The 22,468-nt window shown below is 40.7% G+C and overlaps 1 protein-coding gene across 3 annotated transcripts in view; it reads left to right on the forward strand.

Annotated features, from left to right (window-relative positions):
* LOC125339685 (aminopeptidase O (putative)) overlaps positions 1 to 22,468 on the forward strand; it is a 348,038-nt gene that overhangs the window by 12,838 nt on the left and 312,732 nt on the right. The gene's annotated exons all lie outside the window — the stretch shown is intronic.

The following is a 22,468-nucleotide window of genomic DNA, read 5'->3' on the forward strand; positions in this document are numbered from 1 at the left end:
AGGCACTCTATCACTTGAGCTATGCTCTCAGCTTTTTTGGCTTTGGGTTTGGTTTTTTTTTTTTTTTTGGATAGGGTCTCATATTTTGCCAAAGCTGGCCTGATTGATCTCTTTACTTACACTTGTCATATAATTGGGAAGTCAGGTGCATACTACACACTCAGCTTTTTTATTGGTTGAGATGGGACTTGAGAATAATAATCCTCTCAGTCTCTTATCTTCCAAGTAACTAGGATTACAGGTATGTGCCACCATGTCTGTTTTCTCATTATCCTCAATGATTTTTAAATTGTTATTATACAATACAGAGTTTTGTTGTTAAGAATACAGAGAGGGGCTGGAAATGTGACTTAGTGGTAGAATACTTGCCTAGCATGCACAAAGCCCTAGGTTTGATTCCTCAGTACCACATAAACAGAAAAAGCCAGAAGTGGCACTGTGGCTCAAGAGGTAGAGTGCTAGCCTTGAACAAAAAAGAAGCCAGGGACAGTGGCCAGGTCCTGAGTCCCAAGTTCCAGGATGGGCAAAAAAAAAAAAAAAAAAAAAAGGTAAAAGTACAGAAAAGTTGTAGTTACATAAGCCAAGTAATGTGAACATCTTATTTTTGGACAGTGTCACCCCTTTGCTCTCCCAGTTTTCCCCTCTTATCCCCACCCACAAGTTTGTATAGTTCATTTTCAGCATAATGTCTTGTAATTGCCACTGCTGCATTTATTCACCCTTCGTCCTCCCTGTGTCCCTCCCACAGACAGATTGTCCTTGATAACTTTTAAGACCTTTTGGAGGTTATGGATTTTATAGATAAGCCTTATGGAAAAATAAAAGAGGCCACCATATAGGGTAGTTTAAAGATTTGAGTATTTGGAATTGTACTAACAAATTCTGAGCTAAAGTAGTATCTGTTAAAATTGCAACTAGACCCAACCACCAATGCTTAGATAAGGAAAATAAGGTACATATTACTCAGTGAAAAAGAAAAATGAAAATGAAATTATATCATTTGCAGGAAATGAATGGAATTAGGGTTCATCATATAGAGTGAGATTAGCCATACTACAAAAGCCAAGTATGTATTTTCACTTATTTGTGGAATCTGGGCCTAAAATAAATATTATGGTGATGACGATGACAGTAATGATGATGATAATAATAATGAGACATGAATGTAAAAGAGTGGAATGATATGAGGGCTCAGAGAGAAGGAGGGGAAAAGGTATATATATATATGTATATACACATATACATATATATATAGTGGTGTGTGTGTGTGTGTGCCAATCAATGTTTGAAAAGAGAGAAAATGGAAGGGGTCTAGGAATGTAGCGGAGGTGATAAACTTTATTAGGGTGAATTTTGTACCTTTTTTTCTTTTCTTCAGGTAGAGACTTGTATTTTTGTCCAGGGATGGCCTCTGATTGTGATCCTCCTGTCTATAACCTCCTAAGTAGCTGGGATTACAGGCTTACCACAACCACACTCAGTTTGATTTGAGATGTCAGTCTTGCCTCACCCACCACCCAAGAAACTAGGAGGCAGGCAAGATGTAAAATCCTGATCTGAGTAGATGTGAAATCTTTAATTATAATGTTGAAAAACAAATATATCAAATAACAAATATATACATCTATGTGTGTGTGTGTATACACACACACACACACACATACATATATGTCAGACACATTGCCTAAGGAGAAATTGTGTTGCAGTTCAATAGGTAAAATTGCTTTTGTAGCGACTTGACTGGGCAGGCATAACTTCTTGAAAATGAAGTAGAAATGTGAAATCTCATTTCTCTGTCACTGTAATACGTTCTTCAAGGAATCCTTTTCTGATCACTCTGCTGTAATTAGGTTGAAGCGGCACTCTGTAGAAAACTGAAACATGCTCTACTTTGTAAGCAAGTTCAATCAAAGGGATAAATTATTTTTTCCCTGAAAATAGACTGAAATCACTTCCAGTCTGATCTCTGCAACTGATGCCTGCTGATAATGTGAGCATGAACTCCTTAAGCGCTAAAGAGAAAGGTTATGTGTATGCTTGGATGTGATCTGGAGTAAACACACATTGATATCAGGGAAGCTGAAGATTGTTGTGGGTGGAGGAGGCATGTGCTGGTGGGAGTAAAATCAGGTTTTGTTTTTGGTGTTCACATAATAGACCTCCCCTCCCCCATGACTGGTTATAATATATAAATCAAGCCACAGCTGACAGTGATTTGCTTTCTTTATCCTCAGAAAGGTCTTTGACTCATAGTCCTTTAGCCTTACTTCCTTGCTCTTCATCACAGGGACTTTTTATAATTCCCACAACAACATTAATTCCAGTTTTGTTTTCTTTCATTTTTTTTTCCTTTTTTAAGGTATATATTATCACAAAAGAGTCTTTCATTACATAATTACAAATTATATGCAGTCACCCTTACATGCTTCATGAAAGCAATGAATTTAAAGAAAAGGGACTATTTAAAACTTGAGGCCAGAGAACACAGTTTATCTTATTTACAGTTTGGCTTCAAGTTTGAGATTTAAGTTAATATTATACCACATGTGGTAATCCTACAAAGTGCTACATATTTTCATTTATAGTTAGGGAATAAAGCAAAATCCTCCCCCTTTCATTATGTTATCTTGCATTATTTACTCAGTGATAAATGACATTGCCTCTTGGGTATGAGTTTTGCAATGAAAGGCCCTATTGTAGCATGTATTTACACTCTGTGTGTGTACTGGAGCATGTTAGAATTACTGTTCTAGGGGGAATTTGAATTCTGTTCTTGTACAGCTAAGATATATAGTCTTATGTTGTTTTAACATTTTTTTTTACCTAAAAGTAAAAGAAGGAAGGAACATAGGGGAAAAGCTTAAAGTTAAAATTCTAGAAACCAAATAAAATGCTCAAAGGCATACCCTAAATTCAAAGATTAAAATTATGGCAGTGATCATTTTCTTGGCCTGATTGTTCTATTTTATCTGCTTTAAGGTTTTCCCTTTCCCCTCTCCCCTCCCCCCCTCCCCTATCCACTTCCCCCTCTTTCCTATCAGCTCAGGCTGGCCTCAAACACCTCCCAAGTGTTGCCATTACCCATACACTAATATGTCCAGCTTGAAGTATAGACTCAATGTCATTTTGCCTTAGACAACAGTTGTTCTAGTAAGCAACAATTCTTAAAGTTTCTTTTGGAATACTTTAGATTTACTAAAAAGTTGCATTGATAGTATAGAGAGTTTTGATATACCCAACTCCCCCTCAGGTTCCTATTTTATGCAATTATTTTAAGTTTGCTGAATGTCCCCCAGCCCAGACATAAGATCTGTCCTTGGCAGTGTGACCCTGCCCTTGATGATAATACTTGAGAGGCAGGTAGGGTACCTCCCACCCCATCCCCATGAGGGTATAAAGGTCCCTGAGAGACAGACCAGAGCCATTTTCCTTACTCCTTTGTGGGAACTTGGCCTTGTCGGCTCTGCTGGCAATAAACCTCTTTTGTTCTACATGACTTTGCATGATCTTCTGGGGTAATTTCCTTTCAATTATGGTATATTAAATAAAAATAATGTGGCACAATGCTCTTAACTCTATTTTCCACTATTGCCTCCCATTTTTTCCTTTCTGCTTTAGAATCCCATTTGGGATTCCACATTTCATTTTACAAGACATCTTCTAGACTGTACTCTGTAATAATTTTTCAGGTTCTACTTGCTGTTCGTAGCCTTGATGCTTTTGAAAAGTATTGGTCAAATGTTTTGTATGATGTCATTCAGTGTGAACTTTCTTGATAGTTTCTAATGTGTGCACTGAGGTTATAGGTTTGTGAACTACTATAGAGATCTTGACAGTATGGGGAAGGTTGTGTCTGCTAAATATCTCTACTGTAAACCTAGTGTTTCCTTTCCCATTCCATATTCTTTGGAAGCAAGTCACTAAAGTCAGCCTATACCTGTAGAAAAATAAACTCTACTTCTTAGAAGAGATATTATCTGTATTATATGGAATTCTTCTGTAAGAAGGTCCATCCCCATTTACTTTTTCAATCACTTGTTTATGTTAGAATAGTCATATATTTTATTTCTTGGGTTCTAATAAAAAACTATCTTTTATTTGCTTGCTCAGATTGTTTCAGCCATTATAAGCTTTTGAGTTGCCTCCCCTCCCAGTTCTCCCTCTCTTCCTCCCTTTATTTTCTCCCTCCCTTCTCTCCCTCCTTCAATCCCTTCCTTCTTTCTTTCCTCCCTTTCTTCCCTCCTTCCTCTTTCTCCTATATGATCCTCTACACTCATCCTGTATTTCCTTGTATTTCCTAGAATCAGAATTTCTCCATGAAAACCTAGTTCCTCTTATTAGAAATGGTATTTGAAACTAAAGTCTTAAGTGCTGGCTGTGCTTATCACTGTTTTGTTTTCTTTTTAACAGTGTATTTTGGTATGTTATTCTCTCTCACCTAGCCTTCTTAGGCTCCAGTTGTTTATATTAAATCCTTTTATTTTTGTCTCAAAGGTACCTAGGCTCTCTTCTTTCAAAACTGCTTTGTTTTTCATACCGAATATTTTCTACATAACCACTTTCAAGTTTATGTACACTTTTTTTTCTGATTTTCTAAGCTGCTATTGAAAGCTACCCAGTGTAGAGGGCACCTTGAAGCTTGCACCTTGCAAGCAAAAAACCAAGTCTACTTTCAGGCATCAATGATAAAAATACAAAGGCTACCAGGAAGAAAAAATAGATACATATCAAGAAAATCATACTAATACCATAAAAAGATGCCTAACTGTATGGTAATTCAAAGTGCTAAGTGAAAGTAACTGCCAGCTTAAAAGTGCACAGTAATCATTTAATAGGGAAGATATAATAATACTATTGCACACATATGTGTTGAGTTTACTGCTTGTAGATTCCTAAAGATTTACTAGCAATGCACTTAAGTAAACAGGAAATTGTGGTAGATTTTGTCTTACTAAGATGGTCATAGCAATCATTATCTACCATCAAAAGTTAGAGTCAGTGCCAGGTGCTTGTGTCTCATGCCTATAAACTTAGCTACTCAGGAGACTGAGACCTAAGAATTGTAGTTCTAGGGGCTGGGAATATGGCCTAGTGGCAAGAGCGCTTGCCTTCTACACATGAAGCTCTGGGTTCAATTCCCCAGCACCACATATACGGAAAACGGCCAGAAGGGGCGCTGTGGCTCAGGTGGCAGAGTGCTAGCCTTGAGCAGGAAGAAGCCAGGGACAGTGCTCAGGCCCTGAGTCCAAGGCCCAGGACTGGCCAAAAAAAAAAAAAAAAGAGAGAATTGCAGTTCTAAGCCAGCTTAGGCAGAAAAATCCAGGAGACTCTTACTTCCAGTAAACCAGCAAAAAGTGGAGCTTTGGCTCAAGCAGTAGATCTCTAGCCTTGAGAAACTCATGGACAGTGCCCAGATCCTGAGTTCAGGCCCCTAGGATTAGTGCATGCACAGGCATACACACACACACACACACACACACACACACACACACACACGAGTGCATGCACAGGCATACACCCCCCCCCCCCCCCATACACGAGTTAGTTCCTGTTTCCCTGATTCTGCACTGGCTTCATGGTTGTTCTTTCAAAACTAATAGAATCTAGTGGAGCTGGTAGCCATATTGATTTTCAAGGCTAGACCCAAAACAAAATAAAACAACAACAACAAATGCTGTACAGCTTTCAATGGGTTCTTTAGGACATTTGCCCTGGTTGCTGCTAGCTGACAAGATATCCAACTTATTAGTGGTTAAATAATATTAAATAAGCACACGTTCAACTATTCTGACATCTCCATGTTAGGAAGCTTTGATGACCATCCTAGTCATCACACCAGATGAACATATCCTATAGCTATCACTGAGTGACCTAGATTTACTAGGTGCAGAATAATGCTGATGTTACCAAAATTCCTTAGTACAGAATGGAATATAATGATTGCTGCTTGAAGCCACAAAGTTAATTTCTCATCCAGCAAGGGGAGCAACAGTGAATTTACAAGGAAGGAGTGGGATGTATGGGTCAATCATTAGTAAGGAAATTGGTGAATGTTCAAGTAAATACTGATTTAAAGTTGGATCAAAGTTCTTTAAAAATTTGATACTAACATGAGGGCAGGGATTGGAGGGAAATATGGGAAGAGGGTGAAGAAAGGGGTGACATTGTCCAAAAAGAAATGTACTCATTACCCGACTTACGAAATGGTAACTTCTCTGTACATCACCCTTACAGTAACAAAAAACTGATACTAAGATATTAGCAACAATAGTATGCAAACTGGTATGGAGGGAGGAGGAAGGGAAAATTGATGATTAAACTTTCTGAGATCCACGTACTGTTTGGGAGCCTGGTAGAGATTGACTTGAAGTAGGTATGGTAAGGAAATGAAATTCATTGTGTAACTTCTGAAACAGTAGAGGGGAAAGCAGGAATGCAGAAAAGCTCAACAAACATTTTAAGACAGAAGCAGTAAAAGTCATCAATAGAAAGCACAGCATTAATGTGTTGAGATAAGTGGTGTAACAACTAATTGTGACAAATGTAAATAAACTTTGAAATAATTTGTGTGTAAGAGAGACATAGAGAGACACAGAGACAGACAGACAGACAGAAAGAGACAGAGAGAGTGAGCATACCAGTCCTAGGGCTCGAACTCAGGGCCTAAGTCCATCCCGAGGTTTTTTTTGCCCAAGGCTAGCACTATCACTTGAGCACACCTCTGCTTCAGACTATTTTTTGGGCGGGGGGGTTAATTATGGATAAGAGTCTTATAGACTTTCTTGCCTGGACAGGCTTCCAACCAGATAATCAGATCTCAGCCTCCATGAGTAGCTAGGATTATAGGTATGAGTCTTTGGTGCCCAGCATAACATTTTCTTTTTAAACCAGACACATTTTGCTTTAAAAAGTAACTCTAAGCAAACAAAACATAACAATTAAAAATAAAATTTAGGGGACAGAGAAGAAAACAAAAACAGAAAGAAAGAAGGTGCAACAGTATTAATATCAGACAAAATGGAACCTCCAGGTGTTTTACCTCAGGAGAAAAGCACATAAGTGCACTGGGAGATGTATACAGGAAGTTGGTTGCAACATTGTAATAATGAAAAAATTTTAATGTCTTAAAATATCTCTCAATAGGAATGTGTAGCTAGATTGCAGTTAAAAGAAATAAACTAGATTTATATGGATGAACATGGCTATATTTCAGAACCATTGAGTGAAAAATAAATTGCAGAATAATACATTAATGTGAATTTCTGAACTTAAGTGATATGTATGGACCTCTATGTTTTCTTCTAATTCTGAAATTATTTTACTGACGTTCATAGCAGTAGGCTCTGTTCCCATGACTATATGCTTTTGAGTATCAGAGGAACTATATCTAGAAATAGTGTATCTCTGTAGGTAAACTAATTGTCATTAAGAGCCTTTGAGATGCATTGTATTCATAAACTACTTTGTTAAATGGAAAGCCCTTTGTACAACTACTTAAACATAATAAAATGTCAAAAAGAGCATTTGATGGGTCATAAATAAAGAATAAACACATTTGGAATAGAGAAAGCTGTCATTCTCTGGTCAGCTGATGTGTAGAATTAAGTAATTTAGTAATTCAGTTTGCTCAGTGCTTTACAATAAGCATATATGCAAAAGTTTTCTCCTTTTTCTTGCTTACAAGTAAAAAAAGGATGTGGCATAAAGAGGCACAAGTGTATCTGAGAAGAAAATAGTGAGATGTCTAGAGGAAGATGTTTGTTAAGTGAAGACTTTCTACTAGAATATAGAATGTATGCAAGCCAGATTGGCTCTATAAGCAAGGAGATATTAAAATCACAAATGCCTTCAGATGTCAGTCTCAAAGGTGTTTATTGAGAACCTTTCCATGTATAAGGTGCTTCATTTAACATGGTCATGAATGTAGGAATGAATCAGGAGTCTCAAAGAATTTATAGGGCAGTGGAGGGTGAAGGTAGCCATGAAATGAGGTAGGGTAAGTTGAGAGTCACAAAGTGAAACATATTTCTTTGTGGCTTACAAGCAAAATGAAATTGTACTTGAGTATGTATCTCTTCAGAGGGTATTTCAGTTTGGGTGACTGAAAGTAGCAGAACAGTTTTGTTTCTGAGTTATAACTGTTTGTTATTTGGTCCTCTTCCACCCCTTATGAATGTTGCTACTTATTAATCCTTTTGAAGCTGTTTAATGGTGTTACTGAGACAATCACTTAAGCATGTAAAATTCATGTCACATAGCACACTACTTTAGAGGCTGTAATGGTTAACCACTGGAAACTAACCATTGGTTTTCAGAAAGGGGGAAAGACTTTTATATGTTATGGCTTGTGACTGAGAATGGAAAAATGCTTCAGTGAGACAGGCTGGCATTTTGAATTGAAGCACAATAATAGCCAAAAGTGCTGAAATCAACAGACTTCTTAGAAATATGGTTACCATTTGCTGAGAGAGGTCTTTCTAAGTGGCCACAGACACGCGTTTGTAACCACAGTCAGTTCAGTTTTTCCCTAAATGTGGGGCTGTGACCTCAGTTGACGCCAGTGAGAGCTGTGTGCTTCTAAAGAAAAGAGATTTAGGTCATCCACAAATCCAACAAGTAGGAAATAGATGAATAAGCAACAAATTATAATAGACTTGCATATTACATGTAATTTAGATTGCAAGACTTGCAAAGGTGACATTGCTCTCCTGTGCCTCCTGGGACTGGCTTTATACATCCTTCCCCCCACTTCCCCCCACCCCAAAGCAATCACAAGAATAATTATAAATCTATACAACTTGGAGAAAATTAAGAAGAGTGAGGATATGTAAGAGTGTCAGAGGTGACTTTTCACATGTAACTTGGACAGTATAAACAAAATGGCCAGGAGACCTGGAAATATATCATCAAGTGGAAAAAGTTCCTCAAAAACAAAGAAGAAATTAGTGAGGTTGGGCAAACTGTTTTACCTCTCTAGACCTCATTCTTTTCAGTACTAAAACTAAAGGTTTAGATTGAGTAAGCCCTGAATTTTCCAGTTTCAGTGTCCAGTTAAAATAGGTATCAAAGGGTTGGAAATGTCACCAAGTGGTAAAACATGGGTGAAACACCAAGTTTGATCCCCAGCATCATGAAAGTAAAGAAAGAAAAGAAAGGAGAAGGGGAGGGGGAGAATAGGTAAGAGGGCCAAATGTAGTTTTTGTTTTAAAAGATGACAGCCCTTATGGGTATTGACATTGGAAATAGGATAGAATTGTTGAGAAACAGAAAATGTCAGCAAGAGAAAAATACCAATTGAAACAAGGTTCCCAAAGTGCAATTTATTGATGGAGATGGTTTGGAGGGCAATGCTTCTTACCTATATTTGTTGTTTCCTTCCCTGTGGGGGCAGATAAATTAGCATTACACTCCTGGTCCTACGTGTTTACTTTGATAATTTTTTTTTGGTGGGGGACATGCTCTGTTCATCTCTTCCCCTTTGCTTCTCAGCAACACTCCTGACCACATGAGTCATTTTTGTTCTTTCAGCCCTGAGGTCTGAGCCCTGAGCCCTGGGGGAGGCCACTGCCTTCTCTTGAAGCTTTGGACTGATCAGGGTTATTGGTTATTGGAGTCATCCATGCAGCCATGCGGGTAAATCTGATTTGGGATTTAGTTTCCAGGTAACTTTGGCTTTCATAACAAGCCATCCATAATTATGGTAATCTTCCCATCTTCCTTTGCTATGCTACTGTATTTCTGATTTTTTTTCATAACTTTGGCAAAAGAATGCTATTTGGCTCTTTTAAGACCCTAAAACTGGGATTCAGGGGGATATAGTTAGCTTTATTGAAAATTAACTTTGTTCTCTCCAAAATTAGTAGAAGGCAGTAGTTACAGAGACCTGGAAATACCTTGAGGTATGATTGAGACTCAGAGATTCAAATCATCTCAGTAAAGTAAAGTCACAGAATTGGAAAGTTAGAACAAAAGACTTGAGTGGCCTCTGTGAAGAATGTACTAAAGAATCTACTGAAGAGAACCAAAATTGCCAGTCCAGGTGACAAGTATTTAAAATGCACATGAAAGGGGGTGGGAATATGGCCTAGTGGCAAGAGTGCTTGTCTGGTATACATGAAGCCCTAGGTTCAATTCCTCAGCACCACATATATACAAAACGGCCAAAGTGGCGCTGTGGCTCAAGTGGTAGAGTGCAAGCCTTGAGCAAAAAGAAGCCAGGGACAGTGCTCAGGCCCTCAGTCCAAGCCCCAGGACTGGCAAAAAAAATAAGAAAGAAAAAAAAGAAAAAAAAAAGCACACGAAAGCTGGGCATAGTGGTGTGTGTCTGTAGTCCCACTACTTTGGAGGCTGAGGCAGGATTCCTTGAATGTAGGCTATCAGGACCAGCCTGAGCAATATAAGAAAACCCCATTTTTCACAAATTGCAAAAACAAAGACAAACAAACCAAAATGTCTTAACATAATTTAGAAGCAGCAAAGGCTAGCGACTAGAAACCTTAACAGATTTTATGACAATGTTTTTTTTTTTTGTAATTTATTTATTAATGAAAGAAAAGTTATTTTTGACACAGTGTTGTGCAAAAAGGGTATAGTTACATAGTAGGGCAGTGTGTACATTACTTGTGATATCTTACATCCTGCTTTTCTTTCCCTTCCCTAGGTCGGTAGACATATATACAATATACAGTGTACCAAGAACATATACAGTAGCCACGTGGCCTACGCCCAAGAAAATTCGCCTAGGGCTTTAAATGTAATGTCGACAATAGACAATATGTCGACAATAGTCTTATATGAACGTACATATATAGCTTTTGAGCTATTGTGATCCACTGAGAGGTCAATTTTTGACCTTTATATGTTGAGTAGTTGTTTGGTTTTAGTTATATAGTGTAGGGTCACTGACCCAAACCTGTGGGAAATACCATTTGACAAGAAGTTTTTGGTTTCACAGACCTGGTCTCTACTGTCTTCCCCTTCCCTCACCTTCACAGTCATATATCAGGGAGATTATGCCCCTTTGTTTTCTGTGTTCTAGGCTTGTCTCGCTCAACATTATTTGTTCAAGTTCTGACCATTTCCCTGCGAATACCAATATTTCACCATTCCTAATTGCTATGTAGTATTCCATTGTGTATAGGTACCATATTTTTTGGATCCATTCATCTGTGGTGGGGCATCTGGGTTGTTTCCATATTTTAGCTATTGTGAATTGTGCAGCGATAAACATGAAAGTACAAATGTCTTTTTGATATCTTGGGACCTGTTGTTCAGGATAGATGCCTAGGAGTGGTATGGCTGGGTCATAGGGTAGGTCTTTATTGAGCTTTTTGAGAAACCTCCATACTGTTCTCCAAAGTGGTTGTACTAATTTGCACTCCCACCAACAATGGAGGAGGGTTCCTCTTTCTCCCCACCCCCTCCAGCATTTGTTGTTGCCTGAGTTCAGAGTATAGGCCATTCTAACTGGAGTGAGGTGGTATCTCAGGGTTGTTTTTATTTGCATTTCCTTTACTGCCAGGGATGTTGAACATTTCCTCATATGTTTCTTTGCCATTTTTATCTCTTCTCTTGTGAAGTCTCTCTTTAGCTCCATTGCCCATTTCCTAATTGGCTTACTGGGCTTGGAGGGGCTTAGTTTGAGTTCTCTGTAGATGACAGATATTAGGCCTTTGTCTGTTGCTGTGCTGGTAAAGATCCTTTCCCATATGGTTGGCTGTCTTTCTAGTTTGGTGGCTATGTCCATAGGAATGCAGAAACTTTTTAATTTGTAGTAGTCCCATTTGTCGAGTCTCTCCCCTATTTGTTGTACCCCTGGGACTCTTATTTAGGAAGTTCCTTCCTATGCCTATAAGTTCTAGCGTCTTTCCTACTCTGTCCTTCAGTAGTTTCAAGGATTCAGGCCTTATATTGAGGTCCTTGATCCATTTTGAGTTGATCTTGGTACATGGTGATAGGCTTGGGTCTACTTTGAGTTTTTTGCATATGGCTGCCCAGTTCTCCCAGCACCAGTAGTTGAAGAGGCTCTGTTTATTCCATTGTATGTCTTTAGCTCCTTTGTCGAATATCAGCTGACTGTATGAGTGCAGTTTTATTTCTGGGTCTTCAATTCTATTCCACTGGTCTTCAGGTCTGTTTTTATACCAATACCAGGCTGTTTTTGTTATGATGGCTCTATAGTAGAGCTTGAAGTCTGGTATTGTGATACCTCCTGCACTGCTTTTTTTGCCTAGAATTGCTTTGGCTATTCTAGGTCTTTTGCAGTTCCATATGAATTTATGGGTTGCTTTCTCTATTTCAGTGAAGAATGTAGCTGGGATTTTGATCGGGATTGCATTGAATTTGTATAACAATTTGGGCAATATGGCCATTTTCACTATATTGATTCTGCCTACCCATGAGCATGGGAGGTCTTTCCATCTCCTTGTGTCTTCTTTGATTTCCTTTGATTTTTATAGTTCTCATTAAATAGGTCCGTCACGTCTTTGGTTAGGTTGATCCCTAGGTACTTTATTCTTTTTTTGGCTACTGTAAAAGGAATTATTTCCATAATTTCCTTTTCTGCTTGTATATTGCTGATGTACAGAAAAGCTGGTGACTTTTGTGGATTGATTTTGTAGCCTGCTACTTTGCCAAAATGGTTTATTAGGTGTAGGAGTTTGGGTACTGAGTTTTTTGGTCCTTCAGATATAAGATTGCCGAGCTAGATTTACCTGCCCTGGTGCAGGGATGCTAAGCTTACTCCCTTATCAGTGCTCCCTTTTCATCCTCTCCCTTGGGCCAAGGTGGAGCAAGGGACACGGGCTAGCCTAAGGTGCACGTGGCCGAATGAGATCCCCTTTTCCTCCCTCCTTACCCACCAAGGAAGCCAGGCACAGACGGATCTCAGAGACGCTTCGGAGAGCAATCCAATTTAATCGGGAGGGGACTCACAGTAATATAGTAGTGATGACGAGGGTTGAGCATGAGCTGGCGATAGGCTGGTGAGCTTGTCCATTCAAGAGCAGCTCCCAAGGACCTCCCTCATGGGCTAACGTCACTACCCATAGTACCGCCCTGTGGGCAAAGCCTGCGTGAAAAGGGAGCACACGTGCTCACTGGCGCAAGGTGGAGGATGGTCTCAAAGTTACCCCTTCTGGTTCCGGACCCAGAAGGAGATAGGTGTGGCTCACTTCCACACTGCCCCAGGGCTGGGGGAAGGGTGGCATCTCGGGAGCGCTCTCCTAGCCCTTCCCCCTTTAAGGCCAAGATGAATCCCCAACATAAGATCATGTCATCTGTGAATAGGGATAGCTTGATTTCTTCCTTGCCGATGTGGATCCCTTTGATGTCCTTCTCTTGCCTTATTGCCATGGCTAGGTATTCCCGCACTATGTTGAAAAGAAGTGGGGAGAATGGGCATCCTTGTCTTGTTCCTGAGTTTAGGGGGAATGATTTTAGTTTCTCCCCATTTAATACGATGTTAGCAGTTGGTCTGTTGTATATGGCTTTTATTGTTTTGAGGAATGTTCCATCTATTCCTGTTCTCTCCAGAGCTTTTAATAAGTATGGATGTTGTATTTTGTCAAAGGTTTTTTTTTTTTTTTTTTTTTTTGGCCAGTCCTGGGCCTTGGACTCAGGGCCTGAGCACTGTCCCTGGCTTCTTCCCGCTCAAGGCTAGCACTCTGCCACTTGAGCCACAGCGCCGCTTCTGGCCGTTTTCTGTATATGTGGTGCTGGGGAATCGAACCTAGGGCCTCATGTATCCGAGGCAGGCACTCTTGCCACTAGGCTGTATCCCCAGCCCTGTCAAAGGCTTTTTGAGCATCAACTGAGATAACAGTGTAATTCTTGATTTTAGTTCTGTTTATGTGGTGAATTACGTTGATTGATTTACAGATGTTGAACTATCCTTGTGACTGTGGGATGAAGCCTACTTGGTCATGATGTATAATTTTCTTGATCAGTTTCTGGATCCTGTTAGCTAATATTTTATTGAGGAGCTTTGCGTCTGTGTTCATTAGTGATATTGGTCTGTAGTTCTCTTTTTTTGTTGGGTCTTTGCCTGGTTTGGGGATGAGTATAATATTAGCTTCATAGAATGAGTTTGGGATTTCTCCCTCTGTTTCTATTTCGCGGAAGAGTTTGAGGAGTATTGGTATTAGCTCCTCGCTAAAGGTTTTATAGAATTTGTTGGTGAATCCATCTGGGCTTGGGCTTTTCTTTGTTGGGAGGCTCTTGATTACCCCCTGTATCTCGCTGTAAGTTATTGGTTTATTTAGTTGATTTATTTCTTCTTGGTTCAGTTTGGGCAGTTTGTACTTCTCTAAGAATTGATCCATTTCTGTAAAATTATTGTTTTTTAGTGAGTAGAGGTTCTGGAAATAGTTCCTTATGACTGTTTGAATATCGTGTGTATTTGTTGTAATTTTTCTGGTGGAGTCCCTGATTTTACATATATGAGTCTCTTCTCTTCTTTTTTTTTTTGGTAAGTCTTGCAAGGTGTCTGTCAATTTTATTTATTTTCTCAAAGAACCAGCTTTTAGTCTTATTTATTTGTTGAATGTTCTTTCTATTTTCAATCAGATTTATCTCTTCTTTAATCTTTGTGATCTCTCTCCTCCTTGTCATTTTTGGATTTGATCATTTCTTGTTTCTCCAGTTGTTTTAGTTTCATTGTGAGGTTATTTACCTGCTATGCTTCCATTCTTTTAATGTGAGTGCTGAGGGCAATGATCTTGCCCCTCAGTACTGCTTTAGCTGTATCCCATAGGTTCCTTAGTGATGTATTTTCATTGTCATTGTGGCTTATGAATTCGTTAATTTCATCTTTAATTTGGTCTGTGGCCCAAGTGTTAGATAACAGTGTGGGGTTTAGCCTCCAAGAATGTGCATAGCCTCTGTGGTAACCGTTGTTTTTGAGGGTTACCTTTATTCCACTGTGGTCAGATATAATACATGGGATGACGTCGATACTTTTGTGTTTGCTGAGTTTCTTTGTGTGGGCTATGACATGGTCTATTTTGGAGTATGATCCATGGACTGCTGAGAAGAAGGTGTATTGAGTCTCTGTAGGGTGGAAGATTCTGTATAGATCTGTCAGATCCATTTGGGATATGGTGTTACTTAGGTCCTCAGCTCCCTTGCTAATCCTTTGTGTGTTGCATCTGTCTCTTGGAGAGAGTGGAGTATTAAAGTCCCTCACTATGATTGTGTTTGGGTCTTTCTTGTTCTGTAGTCCTGTGAGAATTTGCTTGACATATGTAGGGCCTCTTTTGTTTGGTGAGTATACATTTATCACCGTGATGTCTTGGTTCTGGATTTTTCCTTGTATTAAAATGTAGTGTCCTTCTTTGTCTTTTTGAGTTGATGTTAATGAGAAGTCCAGCTTGTCCGAGATCAGGATGGCTACTCCTGCCATTTTGGTAGGTGCGTTTGCTTGGACGATCTTGCTCCATCCTTTCATTCGGAGCCTGTTTTTATCCCTTGCTGTAAGATGGGTCTCTTGTAGACAACAGATGGCCACTTTGTGTTTGCGGATCCACTCTGCCAGTGTGCTCCTCTTTATTGGAGAATTTATACCATTTATATTCAAAGAGATCAAGGATAAGTGTTTTTTCCCTTCCATTTTCCTGTTAGGCTGTTTTTCCTCTTTTTTTTTCCTTGTCTTTCATGAGCTGCTCTCTCTGTTGGGTTCTGATTGTAGTTTCTTTCTGTTTCTGTCTGTGTGTCCTGTACGATTTCTGTTGGGTAGGTTTCCCCTCATAGAATTTTTTGTAGGGCTGGTTTTTTATTCACATACTCCTTTAGATCCTCTTTGCTATGGAAAGATCTGGTTTTTCCCTCAAATATGAACTCTAGCTTCGCTGGAGATTTTATTCTGGGTTGGCAGTTGTTGGCCTGTAGGACTTGGATGGTGTTCTTCCATTCTCTTTGTGCGTGGTAGGTTTGTGTGGAGAGGTCTGCTGTTATTCAGATCCTCTTCCCATTGTAATAAATTTCTTTCTTCCCTTTGGCTGAATTCGAAGTTTGCTTTTTATTCTTGAGCTCTGTAGTCTTGATTATTATGTGCCTGGGCGAGGATTTTCTAGGGTCTGGTCTGCCAGGCGACCTATAGTCTTCGGTTACCTGGGTGAGGTACCTTGTGAGATTGGGGAAATTTTCTGCAATCACTTTATTGAAAATATGTTGAAGCCCTCTGCTCTGGTATTCGGCTCCTTCTTCTATTCCAATTATGCACAGATTATATCTCTTGTCTTTGTCCACTAGCTCCTGGATTAGTCTGCCCTGGAGCTTTACCGTTTCTTGGAGTGTGGTAATTTTCTGGTTCTTATCGGTTGCATCATCATCCAAGAGAGAGATTCTGGCTTCCATATGGTTAATTCTTTGTGCTGTGGATTCAAGTGCAGAGTTTATGGATGTCAGAGAGCTATTTATGGTTGCCAGATCAGCTTTGATCGTGGAAATTTCTTCCTTTAAAGAGTTGTATTTTAAATCTACTTTTTCATGCATTTCACGTCTCAGGATGTTAAGGTCTTCTTTAACGGAGGTTTGCACTGTATCCATTTTTGCTTCCATTTCTTTCTTGGCTTCCTGGATGTCCTTCGAGACTTCCACTCTGAACTCCTGGAATTGTTTTCTGATTTTGTTTCTGAGGCTTTCCATCATTTCTGCTAACATAGCCTCAGTTGTTTTTTTATTCTCCATCTCCTCTTCAGTCGTGCTACTTTTTGGAGCTGGTGAGTTGGCTTGCCCTTTGAAGAAATTTGTAATATATCTTTGTGATTTGCACATCTGGAGGTCTGTGGGTGGCTTCCTTGGTTTGGCTTTGTGCTGGTTCCCGCTGGTCCCTCAGTGGGAGGCTTGTTTGTGTCCTGACTCTGGGTTTGAGTTTGGCTGTTGAACCTTACTGCCCAATGGGTGAGCATGACCTTCTCGATTGTTGCTGAGGTGGTCACCCTCACTTGTGCTTGCTTGTGCGCTCCCGTGGGGGTTTGGACAAGAGGTCCTCCTGCTGGAGGGCTAGCACACTGGCCTACACTGGCCCTCCAGGTGTGCATGCGTGTGAACTCTAGTGCATTTTAAACTCTAATGTATTTTAAATCTATTTTTTCATACATTTCACTTCTCAGGATGTTAAGGTCTTCTTTAACGGAGGTTTGCACTGTATCCATTTTTGCTTCCATTTCTTTCTTGGTTTCCTGAAGGTCCTTCAAGACTTCCATTCTAAACTCCTGGAATTGTTTTGTGATTTCATTTCTGAGGCTTTCCATCATTTCTGCTATCGTAGCCTTCTGTTACTTTTTTATTCTCCATCTCCTCTTCGGTCGTACTGCTTTTTGGAGCTGTTGCGTTGGCTTGCCCTTTCATGTAGTTTGCAATATTTCTTTGTGATTTGCGCATCTGAGGATCTGTAGGTGGTTTCCTTGGGTTGGCTTTGTTCTGGTTCCTGCTGGTCCGTCAGTGGGAGACGTGTTTGTGTCCTGGCTCTGGGTTTGAGTTTGGCTGTTGAACCTTACTGCCCAATGGGTGAGTGTGACTGTCCTGGTTGTTGCTGGGGTGGTCACCCTCCCTGCACTTGGGGGTGGGTAGGTTCTGTGTCTTTCTCTGTGGGATAGTGTCCTGCCGCTGTGTTGTGCTGACCCTAGTGTGCCCCTGGTGGGGGTTTGCGGGTTGCTGGTTCAGCGTGGTGTGGAGGATTTTCTCTTCTTTGGTTCTTTTTTCCACTCGGTACCTTGGTCAGATTAAGATTTTCCGCTGAGAGGCGGTTCGCCCACCTTTGTGGGTTGCTCCGGGGCTGGTGTTGATGAGGGGTGGCCCACCCACCTGTGCAAGATGCGCCTAGCAGAGCGTGCGCTGCCGCTGGGGGGCCCTGCCTACCTGTGTGAAGCTCCTGCGGAGGATTGGGCAGGAAGTCCTCTTGCTGGAGGGCTAGCACACTGGCCCATGCTGGCCCTTGGGGGTTCGTGTGCATGTGCACTCTAGTGCTTTCTCTGGGGGTGTGCTGCCCCGAGCTGTTGGAGGGTGCTTGTGCCCTCTCGTGAGTTTGCTGTGGGGAGTGGTATGCGTGAGTCCCAGCTGGTCCAAGTGTCCGGGCGCGGGTTGGTGCCCACAGACTCTGTGCCTCTGTGCCACGCGAGGGGGGCGTGTGTTTGGGCCCAGTTGTCCCTGTTAACAGGGCTGGTATTGCCTACCAGCGAGCTTGTGACTGCTGTTCAAAAAGTCCGCGAGAATCAGGCACCTCAGGTGGGGCTTCCAATACCCACTGGTCCCCGGGCCCCTGTTGGGGAGGGGGTGGGGCCGGTGCGGCCCCGCTCAGGCTCCTCTGCTGCCTTGGCGCTGCTCCATCCCTGCTAACTCCTGTGTCCTCCCAGAGTCTGTAGGGACCTTTTGCTGCCTGATTTGTGGCTGGCTCCTCTGTTCTCTCGGGGTAGGGAGGGGTAGGGATGGAGCTCTAGCTTCTTTGTAGGTTTTGGGTCTCTGCTAGTGCTGGTCTCCCATGGTGGGGGTGGATAATGGGGAACTTACTGGTCCTGGATTGTGTGAGCGTCCCCTGCCACCGTGGGCTTTTTGGGGCTGTGGTACTGGGGTGCGGCGATTGGTTGTTTGGTGGTGGTGGCCCCGGCTCTCCCTGTCTCCATCGCCCCGTTCCCCTGCTACTTATGTCTGATCCCAGCCATTCGGTTCCGCAGCTCTGGTGTCTCTGTCGGTCTGCACTCAGTTCTGGGGTCCGTGGAGCTCCTGCCATCTGGACTCTGCGCTCCTGGCGTGACTTTTCGGCAGTTTGTTTGCTGGCGCCGGGTCCCCTTTCCCAGCCTGGCCCTGTTTGGGCTAGTTTCGGCGGGTGAGGGAGGGGTACCCTGGAGATTTTCCGGCTCCGCGCAGGTTATAGGCTCTTCTTTTTTTGTTCTTTTTCGTTTCCTGACTTCCTCTGTTGCTTCTGTTGTTGGGTTTGCTGGATTCTTGATGGGGTGTTGGGTGCTGGAGTTCCCAGCTCACTATTCAGTTGGAGTGAGTTGGGGGGCCTCCCTACTGTGGCAGCGCCATCTTTGATCTCCTATGACAATGGTTTTGATATCAGGATTGAAAGGACAGACTCTGAGGCAGCATTCCAGCATTGTTCTCTGTGACCGCAGACAGCAGTTGTTGAAAATGCTGTGTAGAATAACTTTTATACTTGAAATAAAAATGAGAATCTATTGAGGTCAGATGATAATGTAGTTATGCCTAAAGTGATATAAATGTAAACTATTTTTTCTTCAAATGATGATAGACAACCATTCGAGTATGTATTCTCTGTGTCTCTGACTTTATCTCTCACACTCTACCTCTGTCTTTCCACTTTCAGGGTTTAATTTTTTTTTAAAGAATCTAACAACAAAATACTGCATATTAGCAGTTCTAAATATCATTGTTCCTCATTACATAAGTAAAGTCAACAGTTACTATTCATTAGATGTTACATTGAGGAACTCTCATGCAGAAAATAGTACACTGTAGCTCATCATCTTTATGACCAAGAGGAATACCAGTTTTTCAGTAAATAAATCTTAAATTATTCTTTGCATAATTTCTCTCTACTACTATTGCATTTAAACTCTTTACCACATACTGCTTTGTGGTGGAGGAAATAGGGGTCAGGAAAAGATTTTGAGAGATGTTTACACTTCAGCTTGGACACAGATGGAGAATGGGATTTGACAGGGGGATATGGACTATGGGAGCCAAGAATGGTGCCAGGCTCAGTGCAGAATGTAGGATGGTAGTGTCTTGAGCAGGTCACCTGGCTAAAGGGCAGGCATACAAAACAGTATCATTCCCAAGCTGTAAAAATAGTTTTGATCCAGATTGTACAAAACTTCAAGAAGTCCCTTTTTTTTTTGTTGTTACTGGTCTTGGGGCTTGAACACAGTGCCTTGTGTTGCCCTTGAGCTTTTTCACTCAAGGCTAGTGCTCTACCACTTGAGCCACAGCTCCACTTTTGACTTTTTCGTTAGTTAGAGATAAAAGTCACACAGACTTTTCTGTGCTGGCTGTCTTTGGACTGTGATCTTCAGACTTCAGCCTCCTGAGTAGCTAGGATTACATGTCTGAGCCATCAGTGCCTGGCCACATTTTTTATTGGCTTATTTCAGTTATGGGTACTGTGGTGTCATTGTTACAGCTACATACCTACTTACTCTAGATTCGAATCCATTTTACCCCCTGTATCACACTGCCTGAACCCTTTCCTCTTAGAAATAGCATTCCCCAATGGCTTTCCTTGTTCAGTTTTTATATTTGAGAATAATCTATTTGGACAATATTCAGGCTTTTTTTAATCCCCCTCCCTAGTATATTCCCCTCCTGCTACTACCTCCACTCACAGAGTCTATTTCTTTCTTTTATCCCATTTTTGCTGATTTTGTAGCTTTTGTTGATTTATATATGCTTCTCTTATATATACTTGCAATGTATTTTTGATTTTTTAATTTTTTATTGTCAAACTGATGTACAGAGAGGTTACAGTTTCATATGTTAGGCATTGGATACATTTCTTGTACTGTTTGTTGCCTCCTCCCTCATGCCCCCTCCTCCCTCCCCCTTTCCCTCTCCCCCCATGAGTTGTTCAGTTGGTTTACACCAAACAGTTTTGCAAGTACTGCTTTTGTATTCATTTGTCTTTTTATCCTGTGTCTCTCGATTTTGGTATTTTCTTTCACTTTCCTAGTTCTAATACCAGTATACACAGTTTCCAATGTACTCAGATAAGTTACAGTGATAGTGCAGGTACAACCACAGGCAGGGGATACAAGAGGATCATCAACAATAGAAACTATGGTTTCACATGGCATGTTGATAGTAATTACAACATTGATATATCACTCGTTCTCATAACAGGGAGTTCATTTCACTTACCATCATCTTATGTGTTCATTGTGATCCTCTGCTGTGACTAGCCTAAACCTGTGCTAATTATTCCCTATGTGGGAGACCATAGAGTCCATGTTTCTTTGGATCTGGCTTACTTCACTTAGTATAATTTTTTCCAAGTCCTTCCATTTCCTTACAAATGGGGCAATGTCATACTTTCTGATAGAGGCATAAAATTCCATTGTGTATATGTACCACAATTTCCTGATCCATTCATCTACTGAGGAGCATCTGGGTTGGTTACATATTTTAGCAATGACAAATTGTGCTGCGATGAACATTGTTGTGCTGGTGGCTTTAGTGTGTTCTTGTTTGTGGTCTTTTGGGTAGATGCTCAAAAGTGGGGCTGCTGGGTCTTAGGGGAGCTCTATGTTTAGCCTTCTGAGGAATCTCCATACCGCATTGCAGAATGGCTGAACCACTCTGCACCACCACTACCACCAACAATGAAGTAGGGTTCCCTTTTGGCCACATCCCTTCCAACATTTATTATTGTTAGTTTTCTTGATATAGGACATTCTTACTGGGGGGAGATGGAATCTCAGTGTTGTTTTGATTTGCATTTCTTTTATAGCCAGTGATGTAGAGCACTTTTTCATATGTCTCTTGGCCATTCTCATTTCCTCATCAGAGAAGTCTCTTTGTAAGTCTTTAGCCCACTTGTTGAGGGGGTGGCTATTGGTTCCTTGTGGTTTTGTTTTGGAGGAAGCAATGAATTTTTTTTGTTATTGTAAAGGTGATGTCTTACAATGTATTTCATGGTTGCTCACCAAGGGGCCACAATTCTTTTTTGTTGTTGATTAACTTATTTATTTATTGTCAAAATGATGTAAAGAGGGATTACAGTTTCTTGAATGTAAGGCAGTATGTACATTTCTTATCAAACTTGTTACCTCATCCCTCATTTTCTCCTACTTTCCCCTCCTCAGCCTCCTCTCTTTCCCCCAAAATTTTAGTTGGTTTACAGCATATTGTCTTGTAAGTATTGCTGTTGCATTGGTTGGCTTTTACCCTTTGTCTTTCCATTTTGATGTTCCCCTTCCCTTCTCTAGTTTCAATAAACATATATACAATACCCATGGTACCAGTGGCACCAGGGATAAAACCATAGGGAAAAAAGACAAAGAAAAAGTCATACTTTCCCATGGTACATTGAAAATAGCAACAACGATAAATTCCTTATTTTCATAACTTGGAGTTCAATTTTTTTAGCATCATCTTATGTGTTCATATGTACCAGGTATTGAGCTATTGTGATCTGCTGCTAGGAATAAACTAGATGTGTACTAATTATTACCAGTGAGGGAAACCATAGATTCTATGTTTCTTTGAGTCTGACTCACTTCACTTAATATGATTTTTTCCAAGTCTTTCCATTTCCTTACAAATGGGGCAATGTCATTCTTTCTCATGGAAGCATATAATTCCATTGTGTATATGTCCCACATTAAGGTTAAGTGGGAATTTGATAAGGAAATTGCTTGTGAAGAAGTAGAAGCTAAAGATTCAATTGTGCTGGTTGGATTCTGGATGGAAGGGAAATTAAAATAACTAGTAGAGACAGATAAAGTCAAAA

Source organism: Perognathus longimembris, chromosome 1 (genome assembly GCF_023159225.1).
Source record: "Perognathus longimembris pacificus isolate PPM17 chromosome 1, ASM2315922v1, whole genome shotgun sequence".
Lineage (NCBI taxonomy): Eukaryota > Metazoa > Chordata > Mammalia > Rodentia > Heteromyidae > Perognathus > Perognathus longimembris.